Here is a 22,656-nt window from a genome sequence, read left to right as displayed (position 1 = left end):
GTTGTCTACCAAACTTAGAGAAATTGAACTCATGTGACACACCTTCAAAGCCAACAGTGACAGTTTGCTTCTCACAATCAATATGAGCATTGACAGTATTGAGAAAGGGTCTGCCAAATATGATAGGACAAAAGCTATCTTGTGCGGTAGCAAGAACGAGGAAATCAGCAGGATACTTCGTTTTACCACACAAGACTTCAACATCCCTAACAATTCCCACAGGGCAGATAGTATCTCTATTGGCAAGCTGAATAGTGACATCTATAGGTTCTATATCTACAGGTGCAATCTCATCTTTGACTTCATCGTATAAGGATTGAGGTATTGCACTAACACTAGCACTCAAGTAACATAAACCATGATAACAATGATCTCCTATCTTAACAGAAACCACAGGCATGCCAACAACAGGCCTATGTTTGTCTCTAACGTGAGGTTTAGCAATTCTAGCAGCATCTTCACAAAAGTGAATATTATGTCCCTCAACTTCTTCAGACAGAAGATCTTTGATAATAGCAATGGTTCAACTCTAATTTGCTCAGGGGGTGTAGGTGTTCTAATATAGCCTCTACGTATCACAGTTGAAGCTTTGGAATGATCATTTATCCTAACAGGGAAAGGTGGTTTCTCAATGTAAGCACCGGGTACCACAGGATCATTATAGGCTATAACTTTCTCTTCAACTGGAGCGGGTTTAACTACGTTGACTTCTAAAGGAGTATGAAATTTAAACCACTTCTCTTTGGGGAGATCAATATGAGAAGCAAAGGATTCACACAATGAAGCTACTATCTCAGAGTCAAGTCCATACTTAGCGCTAAAGTCACTAAAGGTATTTGTCTCAACAAAGGATTTAACGCAATCAAAAGTGAAATTCATACCTGACTCCTTACCTTCTTCAAGCTCCCAATCTTCAGAGTTGCATTTAATTCCCTCCAACAAATTCCATTTGAAGTCAATATCTCTCTTCATACAAGAACCGGTACAAGAAGTGTCAAGCACGTTGCGATCATCATGAGAAAGCCGAGCATAGAAGTTCTGAATGATAATTTCTCTCGAGAGCTCATGATTGGGGCATGAATATAACATTGATTTAAGCCTCCCCCAAGCTTGAGCGATGCTTTCTCTTTCACGAGGCCAAAAATTATAAATATAATTCCGATCACGATGTACTAAATGCACAGGATAAAACTTTTGATGCAATTCCAATTTCAACCGATTGTAGTCCCATGATCCAGTATCATCACATAGCCTATACCATGTCAATGCCTTATCCTTCAAAGATAAAGGAAAGACCTTCTTCTTGACCTCATCCTCGGGCACACCTGCAAGCTTAAATAAACCACAAACTTCATCTATATAGATTAGATGCAAGTCTGGATGTGATGTTCCAACTCCTGTAAAAGGATTAGCCAACAGTTTCTCAAGCATACCCGAAGGAAATTCAAAGCAAATATTTTCAGTAGGTGCAGCAGGTTGAGGAGCAACTATTTGTGCTTCCGTTCGAGGTGAAGACACCCCGAACAGGCCCATCAAAGGATTAGTCTCCATAGTGACAAGTGACAATAAATTTCAGCACACTATATGAATGTTTCCTTACCAAGTTCCACTTACCAAAGGCTCTTCACTCCCCGGCAACGGCGCCAGAAAAGAGTCTTGATGACCCACAAGTATAGGGGATCAAACGTAGTCCTTTCGATAAGTAAGAGTGTCGAACCCAACGAGGAGCAGAAGGATCTGACAAGTGGTTTTCAGCAAGGACATATCTGCAAGCACTGAAATTGTCGGTAACAAGTGATTGTGTGGTGATATGATTCGTAGCAAGCAACAAGTAACAAAAGTAGCAACGGTGCAGAAAAGTGTCCCAATCCCTTTTGTAGCAAGGGACAAGCCTGGACAAAGTCTTATAGGAGGAAAAACGCTCCCGAGGACACACGGGAATTTCTGTCATGCTAGTTTCATCATGTTCATATGATTCGCGATCGTTACTTTGATAGTTTGATATGTGGGTGGACCGGCGCTTCGGTACTGTCCTTACTTGGACAAGCATCCCACTTATGATTAACCCCTCTCGCAAGCATCCGCAACTATCAAAGAAGAATTAAGACAAAGTCTAACCATAGCATTAAACTAGTGGATCCAAATCAGCCCCTTACGAAGTAACACATAAACTAGGGTTTAAGCTTCTGTCACTCTAGCAACCCATCATCTACTTACTACTTCCCAATGCCTTACTCTAGGCCCAAATAATGGAGAAGTGTTAAGTAGTCGACGTTCACATAACACCACTAGAGGAAAAACAACCTACAACATATCAAATTACCGAACGAATACCAAATTCACATGACTACTATTAGCATGACTTATCCCATGTCCTCAGGAACAAAAGTAACTACTCACAAAGCATAATAATATTCATGACCAGGGAGGTAATGAGTAATTAACACTACTAGCAACCTTACAAGTACCAATCGGAGTCGCGAGACGGAGATTGGTTACAAGTGATGAACTAGGGTTTGGAGATGAGATGGTGCTGATGAATATGTTGATGGTGACGAGTCCCCTCTGATGAGAGGAGTGTTGGTGATGACGATGGCGATGATTTCCCCCTCCGGGAGGGAAGTTTCCCCGGCAGGACCGTCCTGCCGGAGCTCTAGATTGGTTCTGCTCAAGTTCCGCCTCGTGGCGGTGGCGAAACCACGAAAAAACTCCTTTCCGATTTTTTTCTGCACGAAAACCTCCATATAGCAAAAGAGGGGGGCAAGTGGGCCAGCAGGGTGCCCACAAGCCCCCATGGCGCGGCCTGGGGGGCCGCACCGTGCAGGCTTGTGGCCACCCCCTGGCGCCCCTCCGGTACTTCTTCGACCCAGTATTTTTTATATATCGGGAAAAAAATCTCCACTGATTTTCACGGTGTTTGGAGTTGCGTAGAATAGGTATCTCAACTTTGCTCCACTTTCAGTCCAGAATTCCAGTTGCCGGTATTCTCCCTCTTCATGTAAACCTTGGAAAATAAGAGAGAAAAGGCATAAGAATAGTACCTTGAAGTGAAATAACAGCCAAAAAATGATAAATATCAACATGAAAACATGATGCAAAATGGACGTATCACAAAACACTTCACCATTATTTGGACCTAGAGGAAGGCATTGGGAAGTAGTAAGTAGATGATGGGTTGCTAGAGTGACAGAAGCTTAAACCCTAGTTTATGCGTTGCTGGAGGGCTGATTTGGATCCACTAGTTTAATTTTATGGTTAGACTTTGTCTTAATTCTTCTTTCGTAGTTGCGGATGCTTGCGAGAGGGGTTAATCATAAGTGGGATGCTTGTCCAAGTAAGGGCAGTACCCAAGCGCCGGTCCACCCACATATCAAACTATCAAAGTAGCGAACGTGAATCATATGAACATGATGAAAACTAGCTTGACATAAATTCCCATGTGTCCTCGGGAGCGCTTTACCTCCTATAAGAGTTTGTCCAAGCTTGTCCCTTGCTACAAAAGGGATTGGGCCACTTTGCTGCACCGTTGTTACTTTTGTTACTTGCTACTTGTTGCGAATCATCTTGGCACACAACTACTTGTTACTGATAATTTCAGTGCTTGCAGAGATTACCTTGCTGAAAACCACTTGTCAGATCCTTCTACTCCTCGTTGGATTCGACACTCTTACTTATCGAAAGGACTACGATAGATCCCCTACACTTGTGGGTCATTGCTAATTCAACAAAAGACCTTCCAATGGCGCCAGAGATAGGCACAACGCGGGAGAATACTTGGCTTGATCCTTTTGTTGCGGCTATGTCTTAAGGGAATTCCTAGGCAAGTATGCAAAGGATTTCCCCCGTCGCCTTGGAGCCTTGCGTTGGTGTTCCCACGAAGAGGAAAGGGTGATGTAGCGTAAGGTGGTAAGTATTTCCCTCAGTTTGAGAACCAAGGTATCAATCCAGTGGAGGAGTATCTCAAGATAATGCACAAGCACAAAAACTTGCTCCCAACGCTATGAAGGGGTTGTCAATCCCTTATAGATTGTTTGCCAAGTGAGAACTGAAAGCAACAAAGTAACAAAGCAAAGTAAAAGCGGAGGTGTAAACGATGGATATGAATAGACCCGGGGGCCGTAGTGTTTACTAGTGGCTTCTCTCATGAAAGCAAGTAGACGGTGGGTGAACAAATTACTGTCGAGCAATTGATAGAACCGTGCAAAGTCGTGACGATATCTATGCAATGATTATATCTATAGGCATCACGTCCAAAACAAGTAGACCGATACTTTTTGCATCTGCTGCTATTACTCCACACGTCGACCGCTATCCAGCATGCATCTAGTGTATTAAGTCCATAAGAACAGAGTAACGCCTTAAGCAAGATGACATGATGTAGAGGAATAATCTCAAACCAATGATAAAAACCCCATCTTTTTGCCCTTGATGGCAACTACTTGATGTGTGCCTTCCTACCCCTACTGTCACTGGGAAAGGTCACCACATGGTAGAACCCAAAACCAAGCACTTCTCCCATTGCCAGAATCATAGATCTAGTTGGCCAAACAAAACCCAAGACTCGGAGGGACTTAGAAGGATATCGAATCATGCATAGGGTCTCGACAAACACACCACCAAAGAAGATTACATCGGATAGATCTCCATGAAGATCATGGAGAACTCTGTATTGAAGATCCAAGAGAGAGAAGAAGCCATCTAGCTACTAACTACGGACCCGTAGGTCTGAAGTGAACTACTCACGAGTCATTGGAGGGGCGATGATGATGATGAAGAAGCCCTCCAACTCCAAAGTCCCCTCCGGCAGGGCGCCGGGAAGGGTCTCCAAATGAGATCTCACGGAAACGGAAGCTTGCGGCGGCGGAAAAGTATTTTTGAGGCTCTCCTGATTTTTTGCGGAATATTTGGGAATATATAGGCCAAGGATGTAGGTCAGGGGGCGGCCAGGGAGTCCACAAGCCCTGACACCGCTGTCGTCCCCCTGGTGGCGGAGTGGGAGCTTGTGGGCTCCCTGGAGCCCACCTGGCTTGGCCCAGAGGCCCCCTAATCTTCTTTTGTTCGGGAAAAAATAATTTCGGTTTTTTATTCCATTTGGACTCCGTTCCAAAATCAGATCTGAAAAGAGTCAAAAACACAGAAAAAACAGGAACTGGCACTTGGCACTAAATTAATAAGTTAGTTCCAAAAATGATATAAAAGGTACATAAAACATCCAAAGAAGACAAGATAACAACATGAAACCATAAAAAATTATAGATACGATTGAGACGTATCAGTCATCAGCTCCCGTGTCATCTTCCTACTCCTGCCAGTAGGGAGAGGAGAAGGTGAGCACGGCGACCAACCCCTCGCCACCTCCTACTTGCCATGGCGCCTCCCCCTTGCCTCCCCGCGCCCACACGACCCCCTCTCTCTCTCTTATATCCTCCTCCTCTCTCCATTTTCCCTTTCTCCCCTGCTTTTCTCTCCTCCTCCTCGCTGCCATTGCCGAGCTCGAGCTCGAGCTCGCCACCGTGCCTATGGACCTGCTAGCCCTCCCCGACCTGCTCCTCAGCTCCGCCTCCACGAGCAGCTCCTCCACGCCACTAGAATCGATCTGGAGGCCCTTGTAGCATCACCGCCATCGCTGTTTCCTCCTCCGACCACCGAAGCTCGCTGCTATCGATTCCATCTGCCATGAGCCTCCCCGAACTCGCCGTTGCTTCCAACCGCCCCACCATGAGTCCTTCCTCATTTCCCCTCTCTTTGCCCTCTTTTTCCCGCACTTTAGCACCGTGACCGTCGAGCCCGATCTCCGGCCGCCGTGCGCCTCGTCGCGGGCGCCTCCTCCGGCCGCCCCAGCTCCTCTGCTTGCCTCTGGAAGATCCACCGCTCCTCCAGCATCCCGTAGCCACAAACCCCGCTCGATTTCGTGCCCTATATGGTGATTCCGGCCAACTCCGGCGAGCCTTTGTCGTGGTTTTGGTCGCCGGCGACCACCCTCCGGTGGGCGTCGACGTGGCCAGCCATTAGGGCCTAATCCCCTCCCCAGAGCCACTAACCAGAGGGCCCCACGCGTGGTCAAACCCCAATTAGGGGCGGGTAAACTCGGGTTTAGCCCTTGGTCACTGACCAGTGGGCCCCACTGGTCAGGTTTGACCTGGTCCGGCTAGTTGACCTACTGACGCAGGGTTGACATCAGCCTCACGCAGTAATTCAATTTTTACTTTTAAATAATTCCCAAAAATAGCAAAACTTCAAAAATTCATAGAAATTAAATTATAACTCGGATGAAAATAAATTATATATGAAAAATTATCAGAAAAACGCAAAGAATCCAATGGCACCATTTTAATGCATGTTTGAACAATTTAAACTTGATGAATATGACAATTACACAATAGGAATATAAATGCTTATATTTGGAGTTTAGAATTGATCTATATTGATCAAATAAACCCCAATTAACTTGTGATCACTTGCATTAAATAAAACCAGCATCATGTTAACATGCCATGCTCATGCATCATTGTGAGGCATTTGTCGTGCTTAATTTGTTCTCTGTTGATCTTGTTGATAGACCTTGCGAGATGTAGTTATCACCGACATCGAAGAACAGCTGAGTTCTTCTGATCAACAGGCAAGCAAACCCCCTTCAGCATTACGATACAATCCCACTCTCTCGCTCTTGCTCTCATTTCAATGCATTAGGACATAAAGTTTCAACTGCTACTTACGTTTCGGTAGATGAACCCATGCTTTGCATGACCTGTCTTTGTCACAGTAAATAGCTAAACCAAGCAACCTAGCAGACCTGGTAGATGCTTCAGCCATGTTGTGCCATTACCCTGATATGCTTGCTATGCTTAGAGTTGAGCTGGTCTGATCATCTGGATGATGAATTGGAATGATCATGTCCTACTGATGACAGTTAAATGTGAACTTGTTTTGGTAAAGGTAGCGATGAGAGGCCATGTAGGAGTACATGGTGGGTTGTCTCATTGATACGCACTTAGGACATGAAATCTTGTGTTAGTGTTCCAAGATTAGATACTACCGCACATTGGCTTCCGGTAACTCGACCCCTCTCGGCCTATTAACTATTCTGTTCTCAGTCTAGGAGTCGCAGTAGTTCGAAACGTTCATAGGTTGTGGCACGACCTGCTAAGTGGATGAACAGTCCAATTGGGACTGGCTTGGGGCCCTACTCACATCGGTTGAGGCCATATTGGAAACCTCGGCCGGACTTCCATTATGGGTTCCAACTCAGATAGGCGACTGCCTTGGGCGTGAGTCATTGTAGGTTAACATCTGTGGCCGACTCCCTCGCTGGGCTTCCGCTTGAAGGTTGTCAAGGTGCTTGTTTTTATGTGCACATGGAGATAAGTTGCCGGAGCATGTGTGACGAAGTCCACCCCTGCAAGGTAATTATCTATTCGAATAGCCGCGTCCTCGGATATGGACTACTTGGATACTTACATGGTTCATCGATAACTTTAACGGATACTTTAAAATGGTCCAGGTAAGTGTGAGTGCTATGGATGGCCTGCTCGTAGGATGACGAGAGAGGATCCATGGTGGTGTATTGATGTGGTGGATATGTGGACTCGTGTGCACTCTCTCATAGGGAGACGAGAGAGGTATAAAACATTGTTGTGGTTTAGGTTAGCCAAAGGTCAAAGCTGGCTTTTATGTAGTAAACCCCACAACCCCGTTCATTGATACATGATGAATATGTAGCTAGTTCTTATGTAAGTCTTGCTGAGTACCTTCGTACTCACTGTTGCTTATTTCCATTTTTGCAGAGATAGACGTTGTTCTCTCTACGTTTTCCTGTTGACGTTAACATCGATGGAATAGCTTGGGAACCCAGATAGTGGTGTGGCTCCTATGGTAGGGTCGTTGTAGCTTTTCAGGCTCTACCAGCCGCTTTTAATAGATGTTTGTACCCAGACAAGTAACTTACGCTTGATGCTTGTATGCTCTGATTGTTGGGTCATGTGACCCCTCTGTTTGTAACATTATACTATGTTGGCTCTTCGGAGCCTATTAAATAAATGATGAGTTGTAGAGTTATGTTGTGATGCCATTGTTGTATCTGCACATATCAGGAATATTGTGCGTATGTTTGAAATGCATTGGTATGTGTGGGATTCGACACCTAGTTGTGTGCCTCTAGTAGTACTCTTTATAGGGAAATGCCTCTTTGTGCTTTCTCTTGGTAGCTTGCCACTTCTCCGGACACATTGATTGACCATCATGTATCCTTCCTAGCTGTTGTGTCTGTCCCCTAGGGGAAATGTCAGACGGTGTAATGGATTCCTTGTAGCTTGCTACGACTCATCTACAGACGCTGTTGACCGACACCTGCTTTGCTGGGTTATGTATGCCTGTCCCTTTACGGATGTACCACTTGGGTTCATAACTAGTCATGTCGACCCGGGTTCTCTGACATATGATTGCTGGCGACATAGTCATATACGTGAGCCAAAAGGCGCAAACGGTCCCGGCCAAGGTAAGGTGGCAGCCGTGGGGATTACCGTGCGTGAGGCCACAAAGTGATATGATGCGTTACAAGCTAGAATTGTGTGGTTTAGGATCGGGGACCAGACAATTTTACACATATTTGGACTAACCTACTAACTCAGTGCACCCAGTCCCAGTTTCTGTCTACTGATGTAAATTTTGCACGGGCTTTTACCCAATTTTCCGAAGCCCGAAAAATTCCAGGAAAAATATATAAAAATCAGTGTAACGGAAGCTTCTAGATCACCAAAGATGGGCCAGAGGGGGCCAAGGGCCGCCTAGGCGACCTGCTTGTGTGGCCTACCCCCTGGCCGCGCCAAGAGGCCGCCTGGGTGGGGCTCACCTCCTCCGGTGCCCTCCTTTGGCTTATATTTAGTCCTCCAAGAGGAAACCCTTCCACAACTTCCAGAATCACGAATTTCTCCATCGTTCCGCCACCGCAGTGCTTCCGAGATCGGGAGCGTCAGGAGACCTCTTCCCGGCAGCCTGCCGGAGGGAGGATTGACCTCCGGGAGCTTCTCCACCACCATGGATGCTTCCCGGACATGCCGTGAGTAGTCCTCCTTGGACCATGCGTCCATGACCAGTAGCTATTGATGTCTTCTCTCCAATCTTGTGCTTCAATGGTTAGTCCTTATGAGCTGCCCTACATGATCAAGGCATCTATGCAATTCTCTTGCTATTGCTATGCTCGGTTTGTTGGGATCCGATGGATTATGAGATTATGTTCAGATTGTTATGAGTTATATATTTGATTATCCTTTTATATTATGTTCATTAGTGATTCATGCATGTTCTCCGTTGCTATTTATTGCTTTGGCCGAGAAGTAGATTGTAACTCCAAGGGAGCGTTATGCATGATTGTGGGTTCATGCCCCTCGATGTCTAGCTTGAGTGACTGAAACATGAGACTAGGGAATGTGTTGTTGCCACCAGGGAGAAAACAACGGTGCTTGTGACCATGTTTGCAAGGATTGTCTAACTTACGCATAGTTCATTAATGCAGTTGTCCATTGCTTTGAGTTTACACTTTGGGCGGGGCTCGTAACTTAATACCAAAGAGATGTTCTGGATATATATCTCAAGGTGGATGATTAGTAAGTAGATGTTGATGAATAAATGGTCTACTTGTCTTGGCGTATTGCCCATTACTATTGAACCTCTAACTATCAAGTAGCATAATTAGCATTGCTGTGCGTTCATAATTCTGTCAATTGCCCAACTGTGATTTGTTTACCCAAGCATAGTTGTTTATCGTATTTTGGGAGAGAGACATCACTATTGAACATCATGTGACTCTGGTCCATATCACCATAATTGTTTACACCTCCATCATTTACCGCTTTCATTTACTTTTCCGTTGCAATCACTATTACTTTTCCCGCTTATGTTTTGATCCTTTGCAAACTACAAGGCTGGAGAGATTGACAACCTCTCTGTACTCGTTGGGAGCAAAGTTATTTGTTGTGTGTGCAGGTCCACGTCTTCTGCTAGCACGAGGGTGGGAAACATCTACTTGTTGGTCCTAGGAGTCCTACTGGTTCGGTAAACCTTACAGTCTTAGTGTGAAGGAAAACTTGCTGCTGACTACATCTCAACCTTCCACTTGGGGTAACCAACAACGTGCGAGAAGTATATACATCATCTCGTCAAAATCTCCCTCGTCCTTGGCTACTTCTCTGACTGACTGGTATTCATTTGTGCCTCCGGCATAGGGTAGCTTTGTTGGTATGTGTGCATTTCTCCAAATCCAGCAAATTATTGTTTCCTACAGGAAGTGGGTACGCGTGAAGGGCACACATTAACATAGACAATCGAGAAACTTCTAAAATAAGATAATCAAGGAGGACATGTGACGATCACAATATCAATGCAACCTGCACATAATAATGTGAACCAATGTGTTGGATATGCCTCACATTTCACATCAACCCATGCCTGGATGGGGGTGAAGGGGCTGCAATGAATCTTAGAATGTAAATAGAACATATATCAACCAATACCATCCTACGTAATTTCAAGTTTAGAACACATCTTATATTATTTTTTACTAATCGGTACTATCTTCTCACCGAGATCATGCATGTAAAGATGCAACTGTATTTTCCATCATGATTCCATTTTCAGTTTGCGAAAAAAGATAGCTTGCCAATAGAAATGTATTTTTCTTTTCTAAATTGAGAATACAAATATTAGACAATAATTAGCTCAAATTAGTTTGTATTATTTTACATTATACACCATCCATAATCCAATCTTTACATATATGCAAAGTTCGACTTCAGTGGAAGAATGCATCCAGTATAGATCCTCATGTTACTTCTCTTGGTACAAAATTGACAAAAATAGCACCAACCTAGATTGCAACGAATGAGAATAATTAAACGTTGATTAGAATGTGTTACTCAAGAGGTGCATACCTTCAGTTTAGAAACCACATTGGAACCCTATAAATCCATCATCTCTTTTCTACTAAGTGACCATCAGGTCTGACACGTTATGAGTTCATGTTCTACACATGGTGACTCACATCAACTATGATCAGGACATACATGTAAATTATGCAACATGCTTTCATTTTTATTACCTCGTTAATCCCTGAAAGAAAAATATAAAAGAGGATATTTAAAGGTTAATCTGCATAAATTGTATAAAAAAAATCTCTTGCTTAGGAGCATAGCCAGGTATTTTCTTCTTTGAAGGTCACTTAGTAAGAACTAAGATGCCATGCAATGATATAAATTTACCAAAAACATGATTAAATATGGTCATCTGGTTACATTCTTCCTCACTTCACAACAGGAATATGACGCAAATCGCTAAAAAGTCTAACGACATTAGATGCTGAGATTTTTTTTGACTGAGTAGGTTATTCTGCACGATGATTTTTAACAGAAAACAAGAAAAATAATAGCAAGGGTTTTTCAACTGAAAATACCTTATTAGCTTCAGATGAGGCCGGTCAAAATGCTATTAGAAATAAAAAATCATGGCATGTGTGTGATCTTAACAAAGGACTAAACAATTATATGGATGGCTCAACCTGCAGTGTGAATTGATGTGCCATTGTGCCAATGCATGCAAAATTTTATGTGAGATGGACTCACTAACAAAATTCTTATGTAAAACTGAACATTCCAATGCAAGTTTTATTGTCATAGAGTTACCAAATAAAATTATTTTAATAGTTCCCACTCACAGGGAACTTATCACTTATTAACAAACGAGCATATAGAAAAAAATTCCTTGGTTAAAAATATTAGCGTAGGAGCTCTAGATGCTAACTAATGCATATGTCGTTCTGAATAATATGTTGATCTGCCAAAGATTGAAACCACATAGGACACTTTTTTTAATTTCAATCTCTAACCTCAGGTGAACTCACGAATTTACCCCTATGGCCACCTAGATTGGTACAAGTTGTCACCGTTGCCATCCATGGCGTGCCTTCTAGGGTAATAGATGACCTTGCTTCAAGACCAAAATATCCCCAAGAGACAACAGCTAGCACATCACTCTAATTGAACTGACACGTGCATAGTATGGAAGTATTATTCAGATTACACTCTAGATGTATTTACAACAGAAACAAATGCAACACAAGAGAAAAAGGTCCGCATCTCCTAGAATCGCTATACCTAGTTGGCTAGAATATGAACAACACGAGTGAAAAGGGACACCAACCAGACCAAGATCCAAGCTTTTTCTCTGTATTATGAGCATTAAGAGGTTTACATGCACCTTGCAAAGATGACCACAATCCTTGCAAAGTATGTTGAGCACTACTAATTTTAAAGCTAAGAAAACCGAGATTTCCAATCGTTACTATGGCCGGCCTACCGGTGCTAAATAATATTGTATTTTCTTGAAAGCAAGCACATTGGTCATCATCCTCGGATCAAGGGGGTATTCTCCATGTCATCTTGTTTTATTGCTCCGCATGTATAATTGCTCCACGAAATGATTAAATCAAAGTCAGTTATATGAATTCAAGTGAGTATGATTACTCTTAACTCTATCCATTTAGGAAAATATAGCTCGAATGCTCATCAATTACCTGTTCTTGACTTCCTGACACCAAACAACAAGTTATGAGAACATGAAAACAGAACCACGAACAAGGGCCAAGTCCAACAAGCCATTAATTGTGGTCGCCTCTGTTGTTGTCTCAGTTTCAGCCACGTACGATCAGACATGTAAGACAACAACATTTGGGTCAGCGCCTGTGTCATGGGACAACAAATAGCTTCACATCGATTAATTGGAGGGGCATCCAACAAAACTTTCTTTTATGACAAGAGAACACCGCGACCAACCAGGTACTCATCGTCGGATCTATGTTGCAGTCTCACGCGATGAGGTTGTCGTTGTCATGGCATCCGTGCTGAAGCCCCTCGCCCTCGTTGTTGTGACCTACTGCTACGCAGCCTTGGTGCCCTTGTCGGCGACGCCGTTGCCGGGCTCTCCCGTGAAACCACGCCTGGCCATCCTTGAGGCATCCTCCTTCCAAGGACAAAGCCGAGAACGTCGTCGACCTTAGACTGCTTCTACTCTAGGGTGAGCAGCGGCGGGTCAAGATCTAGGTCGGCCAGGTGAGCATGGGGTAGGGCGGTGAGCATCGGTGGCGCCGAAGGGGGGGAGGAAAGAGACGGGATCGGGAGCGATCAAGCGAGGGGGTGAGGGTGGAAGGTATGCGTCATGGGAGTGGGGCTGGGAGTGGGTTCCGTTTTTCCTTTTCTGTAGCAAAACGTGGGCTGGTCTCTCCTAGTTTTTTAACCTTGGAAAGTAAAGGGGAGGAAGAGGTTGAGTGAACCAATCGGTTCCGTGCTGGTTTTCGCAGGGTAACCAGAGAAAATCAGTGGGACGAAGCGGGAGGGCGTGGGTGCGTGCGAGGGAGGAGGTATCGATAGCGTGGGTGGAGGAGGTTGAACCATCACCACGATTTTCGATCCCCTTCTAATAGTAGTAGAGATATACCCAAACATAACCATTAAGTTGACTTTCTTTTACAACTTCAACAATTTGATCAAGGTTGAAAATAATTAATGGGTATTCACAACCATAAAATATGTCTAAGATAGTATATTTGTATGTGAAAGTTCTCTTTCTTGTACCAATTATTCATGAATTGCTTGTATGACCAATATCATGTTTGTAAAACTTTAATAGTTTACTTTCTAAACCAAATGTGAAACTACTACTAAGCATAAAGCACATGGATAATTTCAGATTTATAATATTTTATTCATTCACAATTTACTCTTCGGATATAAGTGAATCACATGAGTAACATCAAACTACTCTCCAAAGATATAAATGAAGATCAATGAGTACTCAAATAATTAAGAACTATGTGAGGACTCTCTCTCAATAAGTATTTTAAGATCTGAGATTTATTTCAAAACAGCAAAGAAACAAAAGACACTCCAAGAATAGCACATATCATGTGAACAAATAAAAACTTAGGATGAACATAGGCTAACTGATAGTTGTTGGCGAAGAGAGGTAGGGTGCGTAGCATCCCCAAGTTTAGATGCTTGAGACTTCTTGAAATATTGAATTGGGGTGGCTTGGGAGTACCCAAGCTTGAGCTTTTGTATCTCGTTCAATCCTCTCATATTCGGTTTAACCTAAGTCTCAAAAACTTCTTCCACACAAAACTTAAAAAGAACTCGTGAGATAGGTTAGGACACATAAAAATAAATCAACACTTCATGTACTGCCAAGACAAGTTGCATAATGATTTTCAAATATTATGTATTGTATAATATCATTTTCACAATTTATATCCATCAATATAATCCATGATAACTCTAGGATAAGTAGATAACAAAACTATGACAACAATCTATCCAAACAGAACATGTTGTAGCAATAAATTTAAAAAGTGAACTCCACTAACTCCAAAATTTATTAAAATTTAGGACATGATAAACAATTTGTATGACAACACTCGGTCAAATTTTTAGAAACTTTACACATTTAAGTAAAATCACATAATTCAAATACTACATCAAAAGTTTCTATTTTTGTACATCACACATCACACATGCAATTCAAGCATTCTTAAGGAAATACGTGGAACTTTTTATTGAAAAACAAGATTATAAATAACAGCAAGCAAATGAGAATGAAATAGAATGATGCTCCAAACAAAACTCATATTATGTGATGAGAAAAATATAGCTCCTAGTAAGATATACTGATAGTGTTGAAGGCGAAAGAAGGGATGCCTTCCGGGGAATCCCCAAGCTTAGACGCGTGATTCTTACTTGGATATTGCCTTGGGATTCCTTAAGGATCCCCAATCTTAGATTGTTGCTACTCCTTATTCTCATCATATTCGTATCTCTCCCAAAGCTTGAAAACTTCAATCACCCAAAACTTAATGGAACTTCGTGAGATGGGTTAGTGTAATAAAGATAGATCATTGAGTTAGGTACTGTCAAGACAAGATTCATAATTATTCTCAAATAATAACTAGTGTATTCTATCATTTCCATAATTTATATCACTAAATATATGCTATGGAAACACCAAAACAAGCAAACTATGAATGCAAAACAAAATTTGTCAAAAGTAGAACGCTCTTTAAAGATCTGAACTTAAATCATAATTACCTATATCAATAATTTCCCAAAAATTAGGAAAATGCACATAACTTTGTTAGAAAAACTATATAAAAAGTTCAGAATTTTTTGACGATCGAGTAAAATCAGAAAAAATCTGCAATGGACGTAAAAGTTTGTGTTTTTATTCATAATAAAACAAACAAGTATACACACTATCCCAAAGGCTTTACTTGGCACATTATTGGAATAAAAGACACAAAAATGATTACTACAGTATATTAATCATGTGAACACACAAAAACAGAAATGAAAAGTGTTGGGTTATCTCCCAAGAAGAGCTTTCCTTTAATGCATTTTAGCTAGGCATGATGATTTCAATGATGCTCACATAAAATGTAGTAAATGAAACATGCAAGAGAGCGTAATGTACCACATGTAAATCATATTTAAGTCTAGCCCACTTCCTACGCATAGTTATTTTGCAAGCAAAAAATTAATTGTATCAAGAATCAACTTGCATAGGAAGGCAAAATAAGCATGACTTCAAAACTTTGAACACATATATATATAGGAAAATTGATATTATTGAAATATACATAAGCATATATTCCCCTCTCATAATGATTTTCAGTAGCATCATGAAGGAATTACACAATTTAACTATCACATAAATCATTCTGTCATGATTCTCAAACATAGAAATTTCATTACTCTCCACATAAGCAAATTTCTTTTCATTCATAATAGTGGGAGCAAACTCAACAAAATAACTATCATGTGATACTTGATTAGCAGAATCCAATTGAATATTAAAATCATGATGACAAGTTTTATGGTCTTTATTACTCTTTATATCATACATGTCATCACCATAATCATCATAGATAGCAACTTTGTTGCCATAGTCAACTAAAACCTCTTCCAAAATAGTGGACTCATCACTAAATGAAGTCATGACCTCTCCAAATCCACTTTTATCATTATTAAAAGATTAAACACCCTCCAAAATACTGGGATCACTACCTCCTAGAGTTGACACTCTTCCACAATCACTTTCATCAATATAATCATCATATATAGGAGGCATCCTTTCATCATAATAAATTTGCTCACCAAAACTCGCGGGACTAATAATATCATCTTCATCAAACATACCATCCCCAAGCTTGTGGATTTGCATATCATTAGCATCATGTATATTCAGAGAATTCATACCAACCATATTGCTATCATGCTCATCATTCAAAGGTTTCACATTAAGCATTTTTATAAATTCTTGCTCTAACAACTGAGCACAATTTTCTGAACCATCGTTTTCACGGAAGACATTAAAAGGCGAAGCAATTGAGGCAACCTGAATTCCATTTTTTTGTAGTTTTATTTTATAAAACCAAACTAGGGAAAACAAGAAACTAAATGATTCAATTGCAAGATCTAAAGATATACCTTCAAATATTCACCTCCCCGGCAACGACACTGGAAAAGAGTGTGATGTCTACTACGCAACTTTATTCTTGTAGACATTGTTGGGCCTCCAAGTATAGAGTTTTGTAGGACAACAACAAATTCCCCTCAAGTGGATGGCCTAATATTTATTAATACATGGGAGGTGTAGGATGAAGATGGTATATCTCAAACAACCATGCAATCAAATAAAAGAAATCTCTTGTGTCCCCAACACAGCCAATAGAATAGAAAATTGTATGGGTGGACTAGTTCAACAAAAAGATGGTGATACAAGTGTAGTATGGATATTAGAAATATATTTTTTAAACCTGAATAAATAAAAACAACAAGGTAACAAGTAGTAAACAATGAGAAAAATGTTATATAAATGCTTCGAAATAGGGCCTATGGTTCATAATTTCATTAGTGCAATCTCTCAATAATGCTAACATAATAGAATCATATGATCATCCCTCAACTTGCAACAAATAATCACTCCAAAGTTCATATTAGCGGAGAACATAAGAATAAATTGTTGTAGGAAGTGAACCACCTCAAAGTTACCCTTTCTGATCAACCCATCAAGATATTCTTATAAGTGTCACAAACCCCTAGAGTTCATACTAGAATAACACCTATGATACATATCAATCAACCCTAATGTCACCTAGAAACTCCAATGTTACCGCAAGTATCCATGGGTTAACTATTTGACATGCATCAAACAATTTCAGATTCATCATATTCAATCCAACACAAAGAACTCCCAAGAGTACCCCCTAGATTTCTATCGGGGAAAGTATGATAAAAACATGTAACAACCCCTATGCATAGATTACCCCAATGCCACCTCACGAATCCATGAGTTGAGTACCAAAACATATATCAAGTGAATCAATAGAAAACCCCACTATCACCATGGGTATCCATATGTAATACACAAATTAAGTGATCTCAAATCCAATGCTCAGTCCGCCATAAGAAAATATCGAAGGGTAGATTCAATTCATCACATCAAGATAGCAAGGGACAAACACATATGATCTGACTATATTAACGAAGTCCGTGATACATTAAGATCGTGACATCTAAGCACGATATATATATATATATATATATATATATATATATATATATATAGAGAGAGAGAGAGAGAGAGAGAGAGCGAGAGAGATCAAACACATAGCTACTGGTACATACCCTCAGCCCCGAGGGTGAACTACTCCCTCCTCGTCATGGACACCACAGGGATGATGAAGATGGCCTCCGGTGATTATTGCCCCTCCGGCAGGGTGCCGGAACAGGGCTCTGGATGAGTTTTCTTTAGAATAGAGGCTTGAAGTGGTAGAGCGGAAGTTCTGGGTTAACTTTCGGGGGGCTCTAGATTATAGGATCTTTTAGCATTGGAATCACATCACCCATAGCCACAAGGGACCCACAAGCTAACAGGGCGCGCCTAGGTGGTGCCTTGTTGGCTTGTGGCCAGCAGGTGGCCCCCTCTGGTGATTCTTTTCTCCAGTTTTTCTCATATTGTCAATAAAAAATCGTCAAATTGTTTTTGGCAATTCCGAGAACTTCTATTTTCTGCATAAAAAAGAACACCATGATAATTCTACTAAAAACAGCTTCAATTGGGTTGGTTCTAATTAAATCATATAAAATGCATAAAACCCATATAAATGTATTGTAAACATAGGTAAATATGGCATGGATACTTTGTAGATTATCAATACGTTGTAGATGTATCATGCTTCGGTTGAAGCTTTCTATTTCAATGGTTGAAGCTTTTTTTGGAGCTGGTTGAAGCCTTTTGTACCACCAGTTACGGCTTACATCGAACACTGGCCACAAGTCATCCCCATGAATGGTTGTAGCAATTTTTGTTGCGTGATAACCCACAAGTGTAGGGGGGGTCGTTGGTAGCCTTTTTCGATAAGTAAGAGTGTCGAACCCAACGAGGAGCTAAAGGTAGAATTAATATTCCTTGAAAGTTCTATCGACCACCAATACAACTCTACGCACACTTAACGTTCGCTTTACCTAGAACAAGTATGAAAGCATTTTGTAGGTGTAAGGATAACTTTGCAAGAATAAAACTAGAAGTACTGAGCTAGAATAAAAGTATGAGTAATTAGTAAGATAATAAAAGTTAATAGTTTAGTAGAGAGCTTTTTGTAACACAAGATAAAAATTTGTCCCGAGGCAATCGATAAATAGACCGGTAATCATTATTGCAGTTTTATATGAGGGAGAGGCATGAGGTAACATACTTTCTATACTTGGATCATTTGCACTGATGATTGGAACTCTAGAAAGCAAGCACACCTACTAAAGATCATTAAGGTAAAATCCAACCATATTATTAAGTAATAAGTCTTCTTTACTCCCATACGCAACAACCCACTTACTCGTGTATAAGTTGTTGTCACTCTCACCACCCACTAAAAGCGAATTATCAACATATTGTAACATCAACGGTAATATCACACTCTTATGCAACACAGCGGGCACCATAGGACGACACCAAAATAAATCATACAACTCAAACCAATTACGATCATCAATCAACCCATAGGACAAAAGAAATCTACTCAAACATCATAGGATAGTCACACATCACTGGATAATAATATATAGCATTAATCACCATGTTTAAGTAGATATTGTAGCGGGGAAAAGAGATGTTACACCATTGCATTGAGGGAGAGAGAGTTGGTGGTGACAGAGGTGGAGTTGTTTGTGTAGATTTCCATCACAATGGTTGCCTCGGCGGTGTTCCGGCACCACTAGGAGAGAGGGGGAGAGAGCCTCCTCCTTCTTTTCCTTCCTTGGTCCCCCCTAGATGGACGAGAGTTTCTCCTGTTGTCCATGGCCGCCATGGCCCTGGAGGGCAGGAGCCTCTCTGAGATTGGATCTCTCTCTCTCTCTCTCTCTCTGTGTGTGTGTGTGTGTGTGTGTGTGTGTGTGTGTGTGTTTCTCTTCTCTTTTCATGTATGTTTTCGGGCGTTTCACCATTTCTTAAATATTCGTACATCTGTAACTCCGATTGGGCTGAGAATTTGAGGGTTTCTTTGGGGGAAATTATATTTATTGTAGTGAAATAAGGGAGCCAACCTACTTACGAGGGATTCCCAAGACAACACAACACGTCCATATCCCCTGGTGCGCCCTTTTGGCTTGGGACCACCTGAGGCACCCTCTTGCGTTGATTCCAACTCCCAAAAATCACATATATTCCCAAATAAATCTTCATAAATTTTTATTGCGTTTGAAATTCGTTTGATATGCATTTTATGTGAAACAAAAAACACAAAAAAACAGGAATTGACACTAGCACTAAATCAATATGTTAGTCACAAAAATAATATAAAATATTGCCAAATTTATATGAAGAATATTGGCATGAAACAATAAAAAAATACAAATACGATGGAGACATATGAGCAACCCCAAGATTAATTCTTCCTCGTCCTCGAGTAGGTAAATGATAAAAAGATAATTTTTATGTGGAATGCTACCTAACATAATCTCGAACAAATGTCTAATCATGGCATGAATATTAAGATACAAGTGATTCAAGGCAATAGTCTATTGTTTTATATAATGACATCGATACTCACGCATACCAATAAACAATAATGTCTTTCAAAATAACAATGCTAAAGAACGCTATCTACACAAAATCATATAACCTATCATGCTTAGTCTCCCTAGCATAAAGTATAAATCATGAGCGCCCCGGTGTCAAAGCAAGCAATTGACTCATACTTCTAACGCGCCTCAGCATTTTCAACCTCACACAATACATGAGGGTGAACCATGGATATAGTACATTGGTGGAATAGAGTATGGTGGTAGAGATCAAAAGGATTCAAAGTGGAAAGAAAGTCTCGCATCAACTAGGTGAACCAATGGGCTATGGATATGCCCATCAATCAATATAAATGCGTGTAGGGATTGCCATGCAACGGATGCACTAGAATATAAGTGGGAATGCATCCAACTTGCTTTCTCATGAAGACCTCGGACATTTGAGTAGGCCCGTCATCAAAATATACAAGCCAAATTCTCTATTAAAAAATTCCTACTACCATATGAAAATGACAACTCAGAAGACTCTCTATATGAAGAATGTGGTGCTCCTTCTAAGGACAAGTGTGGAAGAGTATGGTAGCATTGCCCCTTCTCTTTTTACTCTCATTCATTTCTTTATTTCTTAACTTTTATTTTATTTCTCCTTTTTATATTTTCTCTTTTTTTTCTTGTGGGCTCATTTTTCATTTTTCGTCCAGTCTCATCCCGACTTGTGGGGGAATCATAGTCTCCATCATCCTTTCCTCACTTGGAGAATGCTCTAATAATGATGATCATCACACTTTTGTTTACTTACATCTCGATATAATGATAAAGCTATACAAGATGACTCCATATGAATCCGTGTGGAAGTGTACCAATATGTGCAATGATCTAGCATAACCTATAGGTAATGATGAACAGTGGCTTTGCCACAAATACTATGTCAACTACATGATCATGTGTCGGGGGAAACGCCGATATGGGACATGCGAGGCCTCCTTACGGTTCTCCAAGGGGTCTAGGAGTGCGAAGAGCATCAGTCAACCAAATCACGTAGGAGCGTAAAACCGTACGTCATGTTTGTGCTGGTGTATTAGGTGGTTTCAAGTACAAGAGCGCAATGACCCGGCAAGGATGCTTGAGAGGTGGAGCTACGCATGCCAATGAACAGAGTGTCAACCCTTCTAAAGGTAGCCATGGACCTCCTTTTACAGGATAAGGGGTTACCACAGTGGCCATAAATGGTCTTTTTATTGGGTGGACAATACGTATTGTAGTGATGAGGACTACTTGTCATGATAGGTAGTGGGAAATACCTAACTCTCACGGACTAGGACAAGCACATTGAATGTGTCGTGAGGTGGTGCTGGTGATGTTCTCCGGGCAAGGATTGCCTCTCTCTCTATGTCGTCCTCCCAGCTACCTCCTATTCCTCTATCACGCCGTGGGACGGATGTCGTTAAGGCTACGACGCATCCACTATTGTGGACACGTGCTCCTGCCATGTCCGCTTGACCGCCTCACCGCTCAACACCTCGGCTTATGTAGACAATTAGACCCTTGGTGAGGTGGAGCGATGGCTTGGCGGGCTCGAATCTTGCTGGGCGCCGCGACCGGACGGCTCCACAGACTGGCGACGGTCTTACCACTCCGCCTGGGCCTTGGTCTTGACTTGCCTTGGGGCTCGGTGTGAGCCCGACAAGGAGTTGCTGGCCTAGGGGCCGCGGCTGCATGTGCCTATGTCTGGGGTACTAAGGACCCCATTTCTTAGTACACCAATAGTATCCCCCGGGCATGGGCCATACACGCGCGCACGACTTTGTTGGGCTAGACCCAAAACAACACATTTGCATGCGTGGCCGTGCTTCCTCGCAGTTATGATGAATTTATGAACTTTCCCCACCGTGCACAGTCCCGGGAGGGACGGTATTGGTGGAAATGGGCCATCACCAAAGTAGCAAGCTTCGTAGCGAGCGGTCACGTTGGTACATAGGCACATAGGCGGCCAGCACCCTGACCTTCCTCGGGGTATGTAGCATGGACATGATGCGGTGCATGTTCGCCTTCCACAATTGAATGGCGTCGCTCAACCTCTTGCCTTGACTGTGCCTTGGGCGATGCGTGCTTTGTCATTGGTCGAAGAGGGCGGACACTGCGGCTGCGTGCGCACGTGGATGCACACTCGCCTCAGACCACGAGGGGCTATTCCCCCTCCCCCCATTTCTCATTGTGCTCGGCCCTATAAATAGGGGTAGTACCAAAGGGAGGGCACAACTCACTCGCGGTCTCCTGCTCCTTTACACTATTCTGTGCTTCCATCTTCTTCCTCCATCATTCCTTCGACGCGCTCCTTCTGCGATGGCAAGGGGTCACGGACGACCTCGAGGCTCCAGGGGTGTTGGAGGGTCAGCTCCCAAAGCATGATGCGCATTATGGTGATGGCGGCGGGGTCCGGCTCGAACTCTCGCGGAAGGACAACGTCTAGGGATCGTGTGAGGGCGGCCCCGTCGATTCACGGTAGCCGTGGCAGTGCTCCTCCCCCACAACCCCACGCGGG

Source organism: Hordeum vulgare, chromosome 4H (genome assembly GCF_904849725.1).
Source record: "Hordeum vulgare subsp. vulgare chromosome 4H, MorexV3_pseudomolecules_assembly, whole genome shotgun sequence".
NCBI lineage: Eukaryota > Viridiplantae > Streptophyta > Magnoliopsida > Poales > Poaceae > Hordeum > Hordeum vulgare.
This window is presented reverse-complemented; position numbering follows the sequence as displayed.